At 39.9% G+C, this 18,342-nt stretch overlaps 1 protein-coding gene across 12 annotated transcripts in view; it reads left to right on the top strand.

Moving 5' to 3' along the window:
• LOC311434116 (uncharacterized protein) overlaps positions 1-18,342 on the top strand; it is a 354,696-nt gene that overhangs the window by 192,834 nt on the left and 143,520 nt on the right. Inside the window, exon 3 of one of the 12 annotated variants that reach the window (XR_014691274.1) lies at positions 4,326-4,374. The exons of the other annotated variants lie outside the window; for them this stretch is intronic. The gene's annotated coding sequence lies outside the window, so the exon portion shown is untranslated. Of the gene's footprint in view, positions 1-4,325; positions 4,375-18,342 lie in introns of those variants that run through there. 12 annotated transcript variants of the gene reach the window in all.

Genomic DNA, 18,342 nt, shown 5'->3' with positions numbered 1-18,342 from the left:
AAAACACCCTCAAATGCCTCATTAAAGACCAAATAAAATAGTTTGTTGTCTGTGAATGATTAGTCCCTCTCATCTCTGCCTTGCTCTGTTGCTTTCAAAATGCTAATCTCAGGGTGCATTTATTTGCTTTTGCCAGCCTGTTTATAGCTACTGTATCCCTTTGGTGGAAGCTTACTGTATCTTCCTCATTTGCAGTAATCAGTGAATTTCCATGATCTATAATCATAATAATAAGTCAGTTGAGGCATGTTTTTGAGAAAACTAATTTCACTTTCTAGGGCTGGGCTGTCATCTTCACTTTTGTCACATTATGTAAGATGAAGCAAAATGAATCTTGATGCTGGACTGGGAAGTGCCTGAAAGAGCAAGCCTAAAGCGCGACGAGTCTTTCAAAGGACATACCTGAAAAACAGAGCTGCTCAGCTGTACTGCAGTGCATTTGCTCTTTATAACGGTTTACGGGGTTTTTATTAAATGGCTGAAGTATTGTCATGTTCAGGCCTCCTAAGTTGCCATAAAACAGCTTTAGGACCAGTGTAGTTCACTTGGGTGAACTTCAGTGCGTGACACCCAGTTGCAGAGATGTATGCTGCCATGTGTGCAGTGCCTCCACAGCAGGTGAAGAAACAAGGTGAGGTGGGAGTGGGTCACAAGGGAGGTGTACCGAGGAGTTTAGCTCCTTGCCTTTTCCTCTGTCAAAGGAATTACATAGAAATACAGCCTCTAAAAGAGTCTGTAAAATATGCAGATGATTCTCCCATTTCTGCTTTACACTCAGAGTCTAGAGAAAAAGACTAAAAGAATTTCCACAGTAGGGAAGAATGCTCTTGCTAGCTGAAACCCGGCAGAAGGAAAGGATAGGTTGGGAAGGACATGGTAACAGCCATGTTTGGTTTGGGCCAGGACAGCAGTATTAAATCATTTGCGCTTTCAGAAGATTTGAGGTGCTCCCTGGCAATAAGAAAGGCATTTCCAATGCTTTCTGTGCCCTCTTCCCCACTATTAAGAACTGGCCTCTTGCACCTCATGGCTTGCTGCTGGAGAAAAAGCATAAATGCTGCAGCTAACCCTAAGGCACTTTCCCAGCAGTTTTCAGTTCAAGTATTGATTGACTCTTGTGCTATAACTGAGCACACCCTTAGGTAGCATAGACGTAATTTTTTACCCACTACTGAAAGATGGAGGATGTGAACAGATCAAGTCAGCCAAATTATTACTGATCCAATAAATAATCATTATTTAAGTACAAAAGAGTGTTGTAGACAAATATTTGTTATGCACAAATGCATGTGTCACAAATTTAAAAGAAGATGAACGTTTCTGCAGCACACAAGACAGTTGATATTAATAAATGTGGCAAAGAAAATTAGCATCATAGAACTTTAGACTGGAAAGGACCTCTGGAGGTCATTTAGTCCTGTCCCCCACTCAAACTGAGTCTGGCTAGAACAGGTTGATCTGGACCTTGACAAGTTGAGTATTTGAGTCCCCAGCTTCTCTGGGCACCTGCCCCAGTGTTTTGACTTTCCTTGGAATGTGAAATTAGATTTTTTTTTTCACCACAATATTTGTTCTTCCAGCTACATGCCTCCAAAAAAATTTGGTTCTATCTTGTGTATACTCTCCTGTTATGTAAATAGTTGAAGACATCAAACCTGAAGATAGGTAGCAGAGAAGACCTGAGTGGTAGTAGTGACCCTAGAAATCCCATGGAGTTGTTTTCAAACTTGGTAGCTGCATTTTCAGAATTACCAAGGGTTGACAGACAGAACTTGGAAGGTTTCAGGGGTAAGATGACCTTTCCCGTGAAGGATCTTGATTTGCAAATGTGCTAGAGAACTGAAATCAATGATTTGCAGAGGTTCTATGTTTATTTTGACTCAAAACAGATTTTGAAGGACTATAGGGTCTCAGATCTGTGCTTTTTTGATCTCATATCTAAATGAAGCATATACTGGCTGAACTTGCCAAGCACCAGGTGTGTTGGGATTTGGCAGAAGTTCCTAGAAGACAGAGAAATGTGCAAAAGAAAAAAAAGACAACTGAAAGGTTGGATGTCAAGTAAAAAATCCCCAATTGTATGCACAGAGCCAAATGTCTTGTGAAAACTTCCAGATTGTTTAGATCAGGAGGAGGCAAAGTTGGACCTTTAGATGTCACTGGGCAGTCACCTTCATTCAGCTTTCACATTAAAGGGAATTAAATATTGCAGTAGAGATTTACAAGAGGTGCCTCAAATTGTTTTTCTACCCTGCAACTTTCCTCCCTGTACATCTCATCTCTTTTTTTTTTTTTTTTTAAAAAAAAAAAAAAGGTAAAATGAGGCTTGGACTTGCCAACACCAGGCTCTCAGCAACAGAAGCAGTGTATACTGGGGCTGTGTGCTCTCTACAAGGTAGTAGGAAAACAAAGCTCTGCAGGGACAGGTGCAGGTCACACAGAAATGAATCCTGTGCTTAATTTGCTATGGCTGAGAAAGCTTTCACAGGCTGATTCCTCTACCATGGTGCAAGTGCTTCAAATGGGAAGGAAAGAGTAACTTTAAGCACATTTATACCAAATAAGGCCCGACTAGTTGCATTCTTCAGATTAAGTAAACCTTCCTACATCCCTGAATTACCCCCACTCTGTGTTGTTTGTTTTTGTGTTGTTTTTTTTTTTTTCTTCTTAATTTCACAAAGAAGTAGGTCTAAAATCAGGGTGTTTGCATGGTGACCTTCATTACAGAGCTTGCCAACTTGGTGGCAGTTCCTGCTGCCTGGTAGTGCTTTGATCTCTTGCTCACACCCAAACGATTTCTCTTGTATGGTTTTAAATCTGTGTGTCTATTTGTTTTAATGCATGAGCTCCAAGGAATGCCATTTCCTTTTCCTTTTAGTGCTGCTTTGTTCCATTTTGTTTTCTTGAATTTGTGAGCAAGTAAACACACTGACAAGCAACCTTTAGGGAGTTTTTAAAGTCAGTTTAGAGGAGGGTAATTTGTGATGCAGCTAACCCCTGTGTAGTGTTACCACTTTCAGATATGTCTAATTACACTTAAAATAAGGGTATTAATGCCATCAATCAGTACCGATAGCTCACTATCACAGAATTCAGCCCTTTGGCAACTCTCGCATGTAATATAACAGCATAATTAATGGTTATGAAGACACCATTATGTGCAACACAGTATTTCTATCAGTTGGCTTGTAATCATTAAATAGCATGGAAGTGATGTTAACAAGCTAAAGCCCCAGTCAGACAGTGCTGAGAAAGAAAGGGAGGGTCAGTCTGTCCTCCTCCAGCCCCAGGTAATATGGCAAAAGGTATTTTTAATCTTTGGCTCATAAACCACTGAGAGAAATACTTGAGTTGTTTTCCTCCACATTCTTGCTTGCTGAAAGTCGAAAGGTACCAGCGGATGCCTTTCCAGAAATGGAAAGGCAGATGGAATGTTTTTGAATACCACCAGTGCCACCTAGTGTTTTTCGGTCGTGGAGAGGTACAGTGTTTGCTAGTAGGCTCCACTGCCTCGCAGACAGACACAGCCTGACCTCATTTTACCACCCCAAATGGAACAGGCTAGCGATGCTCCTGCATCGTCCTGTTTGCTGAAGTCTTAAGAAATGCAGGTAACAGCTCCTGACAATCCATAAGACGTTTTATCACACACTTTTGTGCTTATTTTACCAGTAGGTTAGCAGGTTGGCAAATGTTTAAGCATCTGTCTGTGTTTTTGTGGAGACGTTTCAGGTTGGGATTAACAGAGATTTCATATGTGAACGGCATTGTAGCAAGACTGGGAAAGTGACAGTGAGGACAGCTAGGCTGTAGCAGGAAAATTGACTGTATATGAAAAGGTAACTAAAAATCTTTCCTTGTTCCCCTTTTTTATATACCCATCCCCTATTCTTTTTCCTACTACTGCTTTGCAAATTTTCTGCCCAAATAGATCTGACTCTCACTGAGTTTTCAGCCTTGAGCTTGGTCCTTCCCTTTTATTTGAGAAAATAAACAGAATATTTACTGTCAGGTTTAGAGAGAAGGTCTTGCATGAACAGTGAACTAGAAAAAGCATAAATATTTACTTGTTGAGAGTTTCACATATGAACTAGTGTCAAAGAATAACAGTCCATGCCTATAAGAATTATTTAAATTCAGTGAAATGCTGATGAGCTGTGAGGATGTTGCTTCTCTTCAGTGTCTCCTCTGTAGAGACACCTTTCCTCAGCACTGCTGTGTTCTGAATTTAGTTTCTGCCAGGGAAGGCAGTCTCTGCCAGCTGAGGAAAAACAGGGCTGCTGCAAAGAACCTGTTCTGCTGTGGCTTCTCTCTTGCCCTTGCAGGTGTGCCATGCCCTGATGCTCATTCTGTACTCGTCCTTCCCCAGATGGCTGCCAGGAAGTGTATCAAGGTTTGTATTTCAAGCTCTGCCATTCCCCCTACCTGTTCTGGGGAGTAGTGTAGCAAAGAGTGGTGAAGTGTGGGTCTAAGGAAGCTTTGTGATTTTTCTCTGATTGACTGATTGTGCAATTTATCCCGCCTACAGTGGCCCATTTACGCTACAGTATGTGCATGCCCCTGAACACAAATTATTACTGGTGCCCTCGCATCAAATGTGTAACTGCATCATCTTGCAGTGAAGCAGGGCTCGGTGTCCTAGATGCAAGGCTGTACCAGTGAGGCTTTGTGGTTTAGGGAACTTCAGCTAGCATGTCTGAGCAGCACCACGCTTTTACTTCATAGACATGCCAGTGCATCTGTTGCTGATGCTGTTAACTCTATTAAGGTTCTTCTGAACACTGTAGTGAGCTGTCTTTATTTAAAAAAATAAAATAAAATAAAAAATATCTGAACACTGCAGCATAAGTCTTCCATAACAGGCTAATTTACCTGCTTCTCACCACTTACTTACCTGGAATTGAAGTGGGGCACGTTCAGAATTCAGCTGTGCTGGATTTAGCACACAGATTTTAACTCCATGCTCAAGCTGAGAGTTCCTACATCATCACCACATTGCTGCCTTTACTTCTTCTGTTGGAGGGTCTTCAAGCAAATGCCTGGAAACCTCAGGTCCAAGCTGACTTCTTAGTCCAGTGATACAGATTTGCAGCTGAGATGTATAGGATTTGACCTAGAATCCCTTCAGCCTCTGTTTCTTGCATCTCACAAGTCCCAGTCCACAAAAAGGATTGCACCTACCTTAGAAATCCTTGAGATGGAGAAAAGCCTCATCTGTAAGTCCTTTTTCACAACCTCTGGGTTCTGAACCAGAGCTGTGAACAGCTCGAGCAGCTCATGAGTAGCTGTGTGGTGCCATTGGTATTCTGCCAGTTTTGTACATGTTTACTTGGAGAATCCTGGTCTCCTTTATAAAAAGTATCACAGGTTTTAAGGTAGTAGCTGGAGGGAAGTTTTGAGATTGTCTTTGGCCTCCAAACTGAAGCTCTAGTTGCCTGAAAAGCTAGGTAGTTTCTGAAGTATCTTTGAACATGCAGCTTCTATGCTATACCTTCTTCTAACCTCAGACGCTATATCCCAGAAGTATTATAAGGATAAATGTAAGATATCAGTGCTCAGATCCTACAGTAAGGAGTGCCTACATCTTTATCTGCCTTAATGTACTCATTGTATCAGGGCTTTGAGTCCCTCGTAGCCAAGTACAGCACTGTGTAGTGTAGGCAGGTCAGTCAAGCTCTCAGGGTTTGCAAAATGACCATAGTAAGACCCTTTTTATTGCACACATGTCTCAGCACCACTGAGTGCTGGGGGTGTATTGTTGCAGTATCCCTTGCTCTTGCTGGCTGTTCTGCCCAGGGACAGCCTGGTTTTGCTTGAAAGGGGAGACTACATATACTTCTCCTTGCTGGAGCTAAGAGTTTGGGGAAACTGTTTGCTAAGCAATATTCAAACCTTTAGGGGGATTGTTGGGAGGTTTCTTGGGCAGCAACACGTTCAGTTGCTGCATCCAAACTACAGATTTATTTCTTGAGCGCCATGCACATGGAGAGATTACTACATGAGATGGCTGACTGACAGCACATACCATCCACCTTTTCTTGTCAGCTTCTGCATGATCCCATAACTGTTATCTCAACCTTTTTCTCAGTACTGCCACTTTTAACCATGAAACTCTTACAGCTCTTCCTTTCGACTTTCACATTCTTCCTAAGCCATGTGTTTTTGCGATCATTAATACCAGGTGTGTGTACAAATGTATCACTCAGCAGTACAATTTTCAATCCGGATCCAGTGTTGAATTTCTGTCATTTTTCTGTCAAATTAGTGACAGCTTCTGTGGGCTTTAAGCTTTGTGCCAGCTTTATGCTGGCTGTGGAAGGACAGGCAATACCTACTCTGAAGAAAGTTAAGGAGGTGAGGACAGCAGGTGACATTAGGTCTGTCAGGGCTTGTTGGAGCAAAATTAACTCATTGGAGTGGTTTCTTAAAGAAATTGGAATAGGCAGAATGAGTTCATGCCAGATCAGAGTTATACCCGGGGAGCTCAGTGTTTCTGACGTGGTGTAGAACGCCCTTATGCTGCAGTTATTGCATGAACAAGTTATAGTCTTATATCAATGTAGTGCCTTTCAGAAAGAGTCTTGCTTACATTGTCATCTTGGAAATTAAATAGAAAGAGTAGGTGCTTTTCTGAGTGTTTTAAAAAAAATGCTGAAGTTTACTGATCAATAAATCAGTACTCTATTCTTCTCCCAGGAGTAGATAGTGGCTAATGCTCTCTCCGATGCAAAGTTTTGGTGATGGCTTCTTTGTATATTTGCTTCCTTCATTATTTGAGAGCTTTTAACTTTCTACTGCTTGCTATTTAGAACAAACCAAATGTTACTTTGAAGCACCAGGCAAAAATCAGTTTTTATTGTTCTTTTAAATCAATATTTTTAAAGAGTACTAGAATAAATTTTTTTTATGGCACTGTTAGTCCTGCATGGCATTGCCATTTTTAGTCGAAGTCATAATTTATATGATAACAACAGCAACAACAGAAAATATCCTTAGGGAAGATGAAAGATGAATGATAATACATCTTCTCATCACACCTTGGCATTTCTATCACGAGCTGGAACCTCAGAGGTCTGTGAAAATGGAAGATGCGGAAAGCCAGTACCTCAAAATGCTTAAATCTGGGAGAGAATGATCAGGATCATTTTTTTTTTCTTTTTAGCCTAGATTAAAAACATTTTTAGGCAGTAAACTGAGGCTCTAGTTGGGTGCTGGTGACATGAAACATACTCTGTTTCTTACAAAACACCCCCTGAGACTTGTTGAAGGTTGGAATGGTTCCCAACAGCATATAAATTCCTTTGCTTTGCTTGTGTTCACCTGGAACGTCCCCTGGCTCAGGGCAGATATTATTACTTTTCCAAAAGCAGAGCCAGAAATGTTGTGGGTCCAGTTCTTCTCCCAGTCTACACAAAATTCTGGCATACTGACTCCTAAGTTAATACAGGCAAGAGCGCTGTGTTAAAAGAGTGCCTTTTGTTGTAATTCTGCCCTGCTGCAAGTAAAAATTCCCAAACTGTTGCTTGGATGACTACTCAAACATGACCTACATTATTATTTAGAACTTGTTTTTTCAAAGGAGTGTGACTTCAGATATCTTTAAAGAAAACTCTGTTAAAGATTCTTTCCTCGTAGGAAGCTAAAACCACAGACGTGGAAGGCTGGAAAAGTCCTAGAGAAACAACCCTCTCTGCTCCCTTGCAGACAGACAAGACCTTGGTATGCAATAACCTTCTCCCAGGAGATATTTGTCTCACGAGTTACTCAAATGCATGGAGTAAAAGCTGCTACGCAGCCTCTTTGAGTAGCCAGTTCCTGCTTGTCACTCACCTTCCACGTGTTCAGCTTGTATCTCACCTAGTCCTTCTTTGCTGGAAACTAAACCACTTTGTTCCCAGCTTTTAATGACAGCCATTTATGCACTGAAATACACCTCATCATCACAAATGGCCCTCTGTGCTCTACATACCTTGAATGCATTAGTATGAAATGTGTCGTTTCATTAATTGATTGATTTTTGCAAAAGCATTTCATATTTACTTTGAGGTCTATAAAATCCCAGATCCTTTTTAGCAGCCTGGTTGCCTACTCAGTTATTTCCTGCTTTTATTTAAGCATTTGGTTTCTCTTTACATACAGTGCCCATTTCTTGTACCTACGGTGTTTGTCTTGTTGATTTCAGACATTTATACACCGCACTAGGATCACTTTGCATTCTAGTCCTGACATCTCTTTAAATTGGCGCCTTTCACAAATCCTGCTCTTCAAGCTGTAATAACAGTAATGCATAGGACCAGATTTAGAATATTATTCACAAGAACTGCCCTAGGAATGCCACCCCTACTTTGTTCCCACTTTGATGGTGAAGTTCTGAGAACAACTCTTGTGCGTGCTTCCCTTGGTATTTCCCATTCACACTATGACCATGTTTGCCTGATTTGTTCCTAATAATGGCATAGAGGACAGTGGCACAAATCCTGCTGACGTCAAAATTCATCCAGCACAGATTTTCCTAGCTTGCTTGGTCAGATGTCCTGGTAAATAACAAATACAAGGAAAAGTAAAGGTTTTGTAAGGTTTACTTTTGACCACCATTAGAGTGTTTCTCAGACCCTATCATTTATGTATTTATTTTCTGAATATGTATTCAGCTGTTTGTTTCTAAAGTGTTTCAGAATTCTTCTAAAAAACAAAGGCATTCTGACTACCCTTTAGTTCTCTGGGTCTTTTTTATCCTTCTCTGCCCTAAACTTTTTTTCCTGTATGAAACAGGTACTTATGTTTTCACTTTAAGTCCCTTCAATTCTCTCCACCTTTTGTCGCTTGGATGCTAACTGCTTAAGACTGCTGAAATCCACTAGTAATTAAAAAAAACAAACATCACTCATGCAACTGTATCTAATAGACCTTAACACACTTCACCTTTTGCCTAAAGACCAGCAAAGGGTCATATCAAACCAGACTTCACAGCAGCTGTTGATTTCTCTCATCAGGCATGGGTTTGTATTCTCCTTTGACTCCCTTTGCTTTTAATGTATTTTTCTTATTTAATTCTGTCTTTTGCTAGCCTTATCTTGTGCATTAGTCTTTTTTTTTTTTTTTTTGATTGTATATTTTTCATGCTTGGGCTATTCTTTTATAGTCATCTGTAGCTATGTGCCTTTGCTCCATTTTCTTTCCCCAACACCTTTTTGATATTCAGATCTGCAAAGAGCTTCTGATACATTTGTAATATTCTCTTGCAGTGCTTATCTTTCATCTACAGTGGGACACTTTGTCGTTGTGTCTTTAATAAAGTCTCTAGTCAGTAGTGCCAACTCTCAAACGGTATACCTTTATCCCCTGGATTATATTCCTAACAAAATCTGCCTGACAATTTTAAAGTTTGTTTTTGTCGAAGTCCATTGATCCTTATTTTCCTAGTTTCATAACTTCTTTTTCTTAGCAAAGCCTTGTTTTGTGATATTTCACAAATAACATTCAGAATCTGCAGCTGTTTTTTTCTAGTTTGAATGAAAATAATAATAATAGTTTCCTCTCATGGTTTCCCCACAATCTGAAGCAAAGTGTTGTTTTTATCATAGGTCTTAGTCTAAAACCATCCCAAATGCTATCTTGACCTTATGGTTAAGCTCATTTGGCCTAAGACCTCTTTTTGGAAATTGCACGTATGTTCCCTTGCAACAGGGAAATGAGTTCAGGGAAGCTTTTACCCACTTAGTGTACAGAAGTACTGCCAAGGTCGGTGCTCTTTTTCTGTGCAATGCATTCAGATGTTAGGAAGTGAGGGGGTCATCAAATACAGAAGCTGTTTTATGAATTGCAGTTCTCTTTGTAGAGATGGGGAGGTGATAACTGTTGGTTTGGGTTTTGTTTTTTTTTTGTTTTTTTTTTTTTACATTATGGATAGTTTTTGTCCTGCAATACCACTCTTGAAAATATTATGTGGTTAACTCCAGTTCCCAGTTCTTATCAGCCCTGTGCTTTGTCTGTTTTAATCCCTTACCCAAGTATAGCTGCATTCATTCTCTGCTTCTGGCCATGTATCCATAATAGGCTGCTGCAAGGCGTTCCCCCTTTATGATCTCCTTCAGAACCCTTTGCAACCCTGTGCTTTCTGTCCCATCTGAATTTAGAACATGCATGCACAGTTTCCTCGTATGTTTTGCAGCCCTTTCTGCTTTGCCTGTTGTTTCTGGCCACAACTGATACTAACATACCCGTCCTAGTTTCCCCATTGCTCCTGCAGCACTAGTGGTTTCATCCAAGCTCTGAGACTTCCAGTTCTTCCTGGTTTATTAACCATAGTCCTAACACCTGGGAACAGATGGCTCAGCAGGGTGCCTTACTGTTCTCCCCAGTTTGCCTTGTTCTGTCAGCATCAGCTGCTTGCTTACAAGGGTAGTCTTCTCTTTTATGTCATGTCTTCCCTTCAGCCCCCTTTTCCAGGATGCTGTTCCATGTTCAGTAAGGCCAGGACTCCGTACTGCCCAGGTGTCCTTGTATCCTACCTCCTCTGGATCCATGCTTTGGGAATTCTCTCTGTGCACTCACCAATGTGCACAAATATGCCATGGCTTATCAGATTAAAGCAGCCTTGCAAATCTGACAGGCAAATGGGATAGCCCAAGCACCATCTATGCTTGTTTGCCATTTATACTGATAATTAAAAACTAATGATGGTTGTTTGTCTGCCAAGAAGTAAACTCCCTTGGTTGAATGGGTGAGAAGGATTTTGCAAGGCAAGATTAAAACATGCTCCCTTCTCTGCCGGGATCCAAGTGTCAACCTTCTGTTTGTGAACTAAGAAATTAATTGCTCCACAATGGAATCAGACTTTAAATTAGTGAAAGATTGTGTTGTCACTTCACTTCCCTTTCAGTGGCTTAGCTGACAGAGCTATGTCCCTGATCAGCTAAACAACAACTACTTTGCATTGTTCCTTCCCTGGTTACATCTTTCATTCTCAGAGCATCCTATTATCCCTGTTTTAAAAAACTGAATGATTTTCATCCATCATCAGAAAGAACTGGAGTCTTTATCTCCGGACTGTGATTTTTCTTAGCCATGGACATTTCTTCACTTGAAATTTGGATGAGACCACCAAGCTCATGTCACAGTGAACCATCACAGTTTTGGCTACTCTTCACTCACACTGTTTGTCAGCTTTTGACAGCCAAGAAGGTCTGTGGTCTCCACTGTATAGCATCTAAAGATGAAAAAATGGACATGTAGTACCATAAAATGTCCACTATGTGTGTTCATGAAGTTACTGCTACTCTGTTTGTTGGTATTGTTTGTTGTTGCTCTAGTGCTGCCAGTAGCTGGCAGAATCTTCTAAAAGAAATTCTGATTATCTTGTGCTCTTTGAAACTACTGGATTTGGAATAAGTAATGAGTTTAAATGGGTAATACCCTCATTTTGCTGCATTCATTTGGGATTACACAGCAAACGTGTGTTTATCCAGAAGCTGTCTGAGCATTACGTTTTTGTTTTGGTTTCCTTTTGTTGTTGCTGCCATGCCCTAGTGTTTTCATAAATGGTTCCTCTCCTCACTTCTCCCCATCCCATCAGATCCCAACAAATGCATTTGGTTCTACTGAGGCAATAGCTGCATGGCTGCAGAAAGAGAAGAGGGAAGCATGGAAAACTTTTATCCTCCTTCCCCTCTTTAAAGGCTACTCCCTGTTGCATTACTCCTGTGGATATTCCCTCCCAGCATGAAACACATCACCATGGAAATTAGTAGCATCCTGAGTACGTGGGAAAAGTGGTCCACGTCCAGTCACAGAGAGCGTGAGGGCTTTGCATAAGTAGAGATTGAGATAGAGGTTCACATCAGTAACAACTGACCTAGGAGTAAATTCAGAAGAGCTCTTGAATAATGAATACTAACAATCTCACAGGGAGATGTCTATGTCATGGCATTTCTTGAAGTATCAGTACTGCAACACAGTACATTGACTGGCTCTCCTTTATAAACTTGGGAGATTTAGGTGCAGTGTGTCTAGAAACTGTCAAATAAACTTTTTTTCTTTTTTCTTTTTTTTTTTTCCAGGTATATAAAAAGTTTTAAACAAGGTCCCAGTTCCTCAGGTGGTCCTTAGCTGGTCACAAGTTTCAGGAGTTTAGATGTATAAATCCCAGAGGTGCTAGATAACCATCTGATGTAAACAGGTGTGAAAATGTTTGAAAGGGTGAAATCATTTCACTAGTCTTAAAGGAGGGGAAAAAAAAAAAAAAAAAAAAAAAAAGGAGAGAATCTTGCCAATCTGCTTAATGCTTTTAACCTTTATCAGATAGCTTTGTGTTTTATGGTAGGATTACAGGAAAGGATTCATATTTATCTAATTAAATAAGATTTATGATCCTTTTGAATAGAATCAGAATTAACAACCTGTTCTTCTTTTCAGACAATGAATATATTAACACTGCTAAATAAAAAACAAATCTACCATTCTGTTTTGCTGGAGATCATTTCTTCCCCATTAAAAGAGATTTACCACTGTTTACTAATGCTCCTCTGTTCTCAGTTCAGCATTCAGGTTTCTATGTAGGTTATTGCTCTGACTTTTAGTCCAGAAACTAGCCCTGTTCTGATTAACTTCCCTTAAAAAAATGCTGTCAAAAAACTTCTGGGACTCTGGGTTATATTACATTGGACTGGCTCCTCTCCTGACAGTCGTCATCAATGCATCTTCATCAATGCACTCTGTCATATTATTCTGACAGTGCTCCTTTTTAGTGAACTCACACTGATAATTTCCCTTTTTAATAAGAAACTTTCTCCATCCCTTTATAAGAAGATTCCCAAATCTCTTTTTGGGAGAAGAAATAGGGTAAAAAATTTTCTCACTTGAGATGCTTACCTTACCATTAAACTGTTCCAAAGTCAACCCATCACCTCTGTTTCCATGTTAGACCACAGAGTAGGGAGAGAGAGAAAGATGAAGTGTCCTTGGCTAAATAGTTAAAGAGAGGGGATTACTTCCTTCTATCACACCGTAATCCTCACATCTCTGGGTGACTTTTCTTTGGGCACCTTTTTCTAGGCTTGGATATTTGAAAGCAAGATGATATGCATTACCTATGAGTACACCATGATAATGGTTATCTAGTAATGGTATAACTCCTACTAATGAACAGTAATGAGCTAAAACAAACACACTGTTAGCCTGAGCTTCAATATATTTACTGCTCCCAGGGAAGTCACACACAGTCTCTGCTGGTCAGGCATTTGTCAGGTGGGGAAACATCTGTTTCTAGAGCTTCTTGCTCTATCATATATATATATATATATATATATATCATATATATATATATATATATGAAAATGCTCCAGTGACTGACCTTTGACCTTGCAGAGATGCCATTTCCTCCTTTGCATCTTCCATGAGCTTTTATGTATTGCTGTGTTTCTGGCTATTTCTTTTAAATCTTTTTTCATGAATTTCTAGTGATTTGACTTTGCTGTAAACATACATGTAGTCATATTGACTTGCAACCCTCATCTGTTTGTCTTCTACCTTTTTCTGCTTTCTCCTCTTACAAGGTTGATAGGCTGTCTCACTTAGGGACTTAGGTGGTAGGATAGCTTTGGCTCATCATTGAAATTCTTTCTGTAGAAATAAGTTTTAGATCTCAACGTCCCCAGAATATCTCTCTGTTGACTCATATGGAAGGGCAAGTGCTGCGAAAGCAGTCTTGTCTTTTCTGCAACTGGAAGCTGTGAAGAGAGGGCTTCCTAGGACATTCCTCCTGAAATTTGATCTTTGTCATTATCCCCAGCAAAGGTATAGGATACAGCTGTTACCAGTAGCTCAAACTGATGAAATAACAGAGGGCAGGGGAAAAGGATAAAATCGAACTTTGAAATTTCTGGATGGAAAGTAACTAGAAAACATAAATCCTCATGGATATTTACTACTACAATCAGAGTACACCCATTTGACTTCTTTTCTATATTACAATTGTAGTTGTAAGCTTCAGCCTAAGAAAATCTCTCTCTGAAGTCCTCTCTGTAGATGACAGAAAAATGGACGAAGTTCTCTTGCCTTTCTTTGTTCTTCTGGATGTTGAACGCAGTCTTGCAGTCTCCTAAAGAGTAATGCACTGGTTCCTGAGCAGACTTTTCTAGGTTTAAGCTGTTCCAGATTTCCTCTAATCTGGCCCTGCATGTTATGCACTATAGCTGCAGAAACAGTATGGGCACAACTGCGCATACTAAATAGTTTGCTACACGTACAGTGTATTTAGAAAGTGATGACTTCAGCCTGTACGTTACAAACAAAATCCAGTGATAGCTGAACAGGATTGAGGATCTTAAATCACTATTTTCTATTAAATAATCACATATTTCATTGCTCTATTTAGCTTTCTAAATTGCACATTTCATTTTGGATTTGATGAAACTGGTATACTGCCAGTATTACTTATGAATCCAAGAACAGTCAGCACATTCTAAGTGAATATGCTGATTAAATAGGAAAGAATAACTGGGTCCTCCTACACAGACCAGAAGAGATGAATATTTTCTTGCAGTGAAAGCCCATTCAGCTTCCCACAAACCATCTATGTGAATCCCCAGTCTAGATGAATATTATGGTTCTCAACTCAAAAGAGGGCAAATCCATATAGCCATTCCACTATAAAATCATCAAGGTTTTAGAGTTGAAAACTTACCTGTCATTGTCTTTGATTTCAGTCTGTGTTTTTGCAATTTTCATTCTATTTATGCCTTAACAACAACAAAAACAACTTTCATTCATTCTTTTCCATAGACTAGCTAGAAGATTGGCAGCTTTCCACAAAAAAAAAAAAAAAAAAAGAAAAAAAAAAAAAAAAAGAAAAATCCTACTTCTGCAAAAATGTGATTCCTACTGCATTATAATTTTGTAAAAACCTCAAAATATAATTTGAATGAATTTGTCAAGAATTTCCAATGATTTATAAAACTCAGTCCAGTTCCCAATGACATAATGACCAACAAATGTGTTTATATTAATTCCTTCCATGGAAAGAAAAACCTAGCCTTATTTTAAAAACTGAAAGAAGGTGGATGCTTCAGCTCCATTGCAGATCAATGGCAACAAAGTGCCTATTTCTACTGGGTGCCTAAATCCTTTTGTCTCCCTGAGAACCCCAGCTTGCAAAAGAAATTACCTCTAGAAGACACTGTTCAGGGATGACCTATTAAAGGTGAGGAGACTGTCCTGACTAAGATCTGTCTTCACTAAAAAATAATGAGAAGATTGAAATCTGTCCCCCAGCTCTGCTAATCTTGCTCAGATCAATTTGTTCAGATGTAAATGGTTGCTGTTCATCGGCTATTTAATACAGAAGCCCTACAGTCCTTTTCATTAATAAGGATGCTCAAAGAAAACATGCTGTGATTTTATTTGTACATCTTCATCTTCTTACTCATTACAAGTAACAGTTTTACTGAGTGTTTCAATGCCTAATCATGTTGCTGGATTTTTTTTCCCTTTCCAATCCATAGTTGTGGTTTAATATACCATTACAATTTAAAGCCCCTGTAAAGAAAAAGTGGTTCTTATCTGCTGTAGAAATGACTTTCATTAAGCACATTCTGACAGTGTATGGGAGTGTGGAGGTACTCAAGGAAAAGCAGTAAATTGTGGTGCTGTTAACTGCAAGCGTATTAGATAGCATAGAAGCTTCAACAGCTTCAGGAATAATGAATCAAAATGATGTTTTTGCATTAAAGCTGATTGCAAATAAAGACAGCGGTGTTTTCAGATTGGCACTTGACTCCTACTAAACTTCAATCAGAGCTCTTGGTAGGTGTGCGATCTCAGGGCCGAAGGGGCTCTCTTCCCTAGGGAGGTTGTGTCTCAAAGCTAGAGCAGGCACATGCACCCTGACAGCATGCACCTAACAGATTGAAGCCTCATTTCCAGGGGATATTTTCTCATTTGTCACCTGTTCTAAGCCAGTTGCTTCTGTATGGAGATCCCAACTGATTTATGCTCTTAGAAAAAATGGTCAACACATGTTTGCTTTGAGTTGTGATACTCCGTTATCTGGAATTCAGTAACAGCCTAGTAGCTGTAGAAGCAGAACAGATTAGGTGGTTACTAGATGCTACAGTGATCAGCCAGTGTGACTTCCATTCAACAAAGCAAAGCACGTAAGCCCTTGTTCTTTTAGTTTTCTGGTTTTTATCCTGCAGAACTATCCTAAATAGGAGAGCAGACTTCTCTGCAAAAGACCTAACAGAGCTCACTGCTAGGAAATTGAGGTGACATTGTGTCTAAATGTCCTGAACTTCATATAATTCTCTTAATTGCTTTCTCTTCTCCTGTTTCCACATTTGCCATAATTACAGTGAGAGAGTAACCATTTGGTTAATCTTGAGAATTCACAATATGATACTCATATTCTTAAAATACACAGGAATATAAGTCAGGGCTGAATCCAGCTAATCAGATTTGTTGCAGCTTTAAACCCACCTTTTCAGATTTAACTGCAGTAATTGAATTCCCAGTCCTTCTTAGTTCTTGTGAACTGTTTCTCTGTGCTATTGCCCTCCTAAGTAGCTCAAGGAGCACCCAGCCAGTAAGGTGTCAGAGAAAATGCATGACATTTCTTTGGTCAGTTGATCACTTCTGGCAGGCAAAATCCCTGCCAGCAGCAAAAACAATAAAATATCATCCAGAAGATAAAAATAAAGTCATGAATGTGGGTAGGGAGATGGTTAGATCAAGGCTTGTGTAGTGTCTCTGAGGCTCCATGACCATTTGCATCATCCTGAGCAATGTTTTGCAAGTTAATTAACCCCTGAGAATTTATTTTGTCTAAAAATGAGTTCAACAGCAGTTTCCTACTTCACAGAAGTGTTTCAGACTATATAACCACCGGGTAGCCCTTTGATTCCTCTCTTCAAGTTGAAGGACTGAAGCACTCTTGGCTATTTAAAATGTAACCACCTGTGGCCTCCAGGCACAGGAGAAGTGAGGAGCCTTCAGGTGCTGCTGGTAGCTGTGGGAGGGAGTCAGGGAGCGGTGCAGATCCCTGCCAATCTTCAGCTTCACACTAGAGGAAGATTTGGACCATTACTTTCTAAATGGTAAGACAAATCATTTGAAAGAACACACTTAAGTCATATCTGCCTAGTTTCAATGAATATTTACAAGCATTGAATAAGGCTTTGCTATAGCAGAGATGACTAAAAATGTTTTTTTAAATAAATGTATATGAATAGTTATGTATGTGTCTGTCAAGCAATTGATTTTGAGGAAGAAGTACCAAATGCATCAAATAATTACTAAACGAGTTGAGTGAAATTCACCAGCTGATATCAGATATAAATTAGATTTCTTAGTTTTGACTTAACCCTGTGCTGCCTGGCTTACAGATGCCATGCACCACCTTCAACCTAACAGCACAGGGATAATTTAACACAGTTGCATCCCCTTGATTCTATGGGGGAGTGGGGAATGCAGTCATTAGAGTTATTTTCAAGAATAAACCCGGAGGTTAATAAGCATGCAATTATTTCATACCCATGGTTCTATTAACCTACCCTTTCTTGTGGGATTTATGCACAAAACTCAGTGGGAGTCTCGGGAAGACTTGCATGTCTAGTTTCCATTAGAGTTAATAGGAAGCATGCATGTAAATGCTTTCTCTGCTGATAGGAAATAACCTTTCTTTGAAGACGCAGAAGAAAATTCCTTAGTTCATTCTTCCTCTAGCTAGTCTATTAAGATGAACTGACAGGCCAGAGATTTGTCCTATTCTTTATCTGTCGCGCTAAAAATCTTCGGCTCAGTAAACTGTCTTCCCATCTCTTCTTTTCATTTCTCTTACGACTTATTCTTCCTTTCTATTTTCTTCCCCTTCCACTGCTTTTCTTTCATCACCAGATAGACAGCCACAGAATCTCAGCTGATGCTGGAAATGACATTGCTCTTTTCACCTCAGCAATGTTATGTTCTTTCAAGCCAAGGGGGGGAGGAGGGCAATACTCTGTTGGCTCAGTGCTTAGTGCAAAAAGTGACACAGTGGTGCAGTTCCTTCCCAAAGGAGGTCGTCGTTGTGAGGCAGGAGATACACAATGTCAAGGGGAGAGCTGACAAATGCTTGTTAGAGAAATCCATTGAGGGTCACAAATGGGTCATTGGGAGTCAAAACCCATTGAGGGACAGACAAATGACATCAGGATCAGGAAATCCCTGGACTGAATAGAGCTGGAGGCTGGAAGAACGCTCAGGAGAAGGGCTACAAATGATCGCCCTGTTCTTACACAGCTTTGGCTATTTACTTACGGCCACTGTTGGAAAGAGGATGCTGATCTGGAGCAGCCTGCCTGGTTTTAT

The sequence above is a fragment of the Aythya ferina genome (assembly GCF_964211825.1).
Source record: "Aythya ferina genome assembly, chromosome: 1".
In the NCBI taxonomy this organism is placed as follows: domain Eukaryota; kingdom Metazoa; phylum Chordata; class Aves; order Anseriformes; family Anatidae; genus Aythya; species Aythya ferina.
The sequence above is the reverse complement of the archived record's forward strand: the minus strand, read 5'-3'. Positions and strand labels throughout refer to the sequence as shown.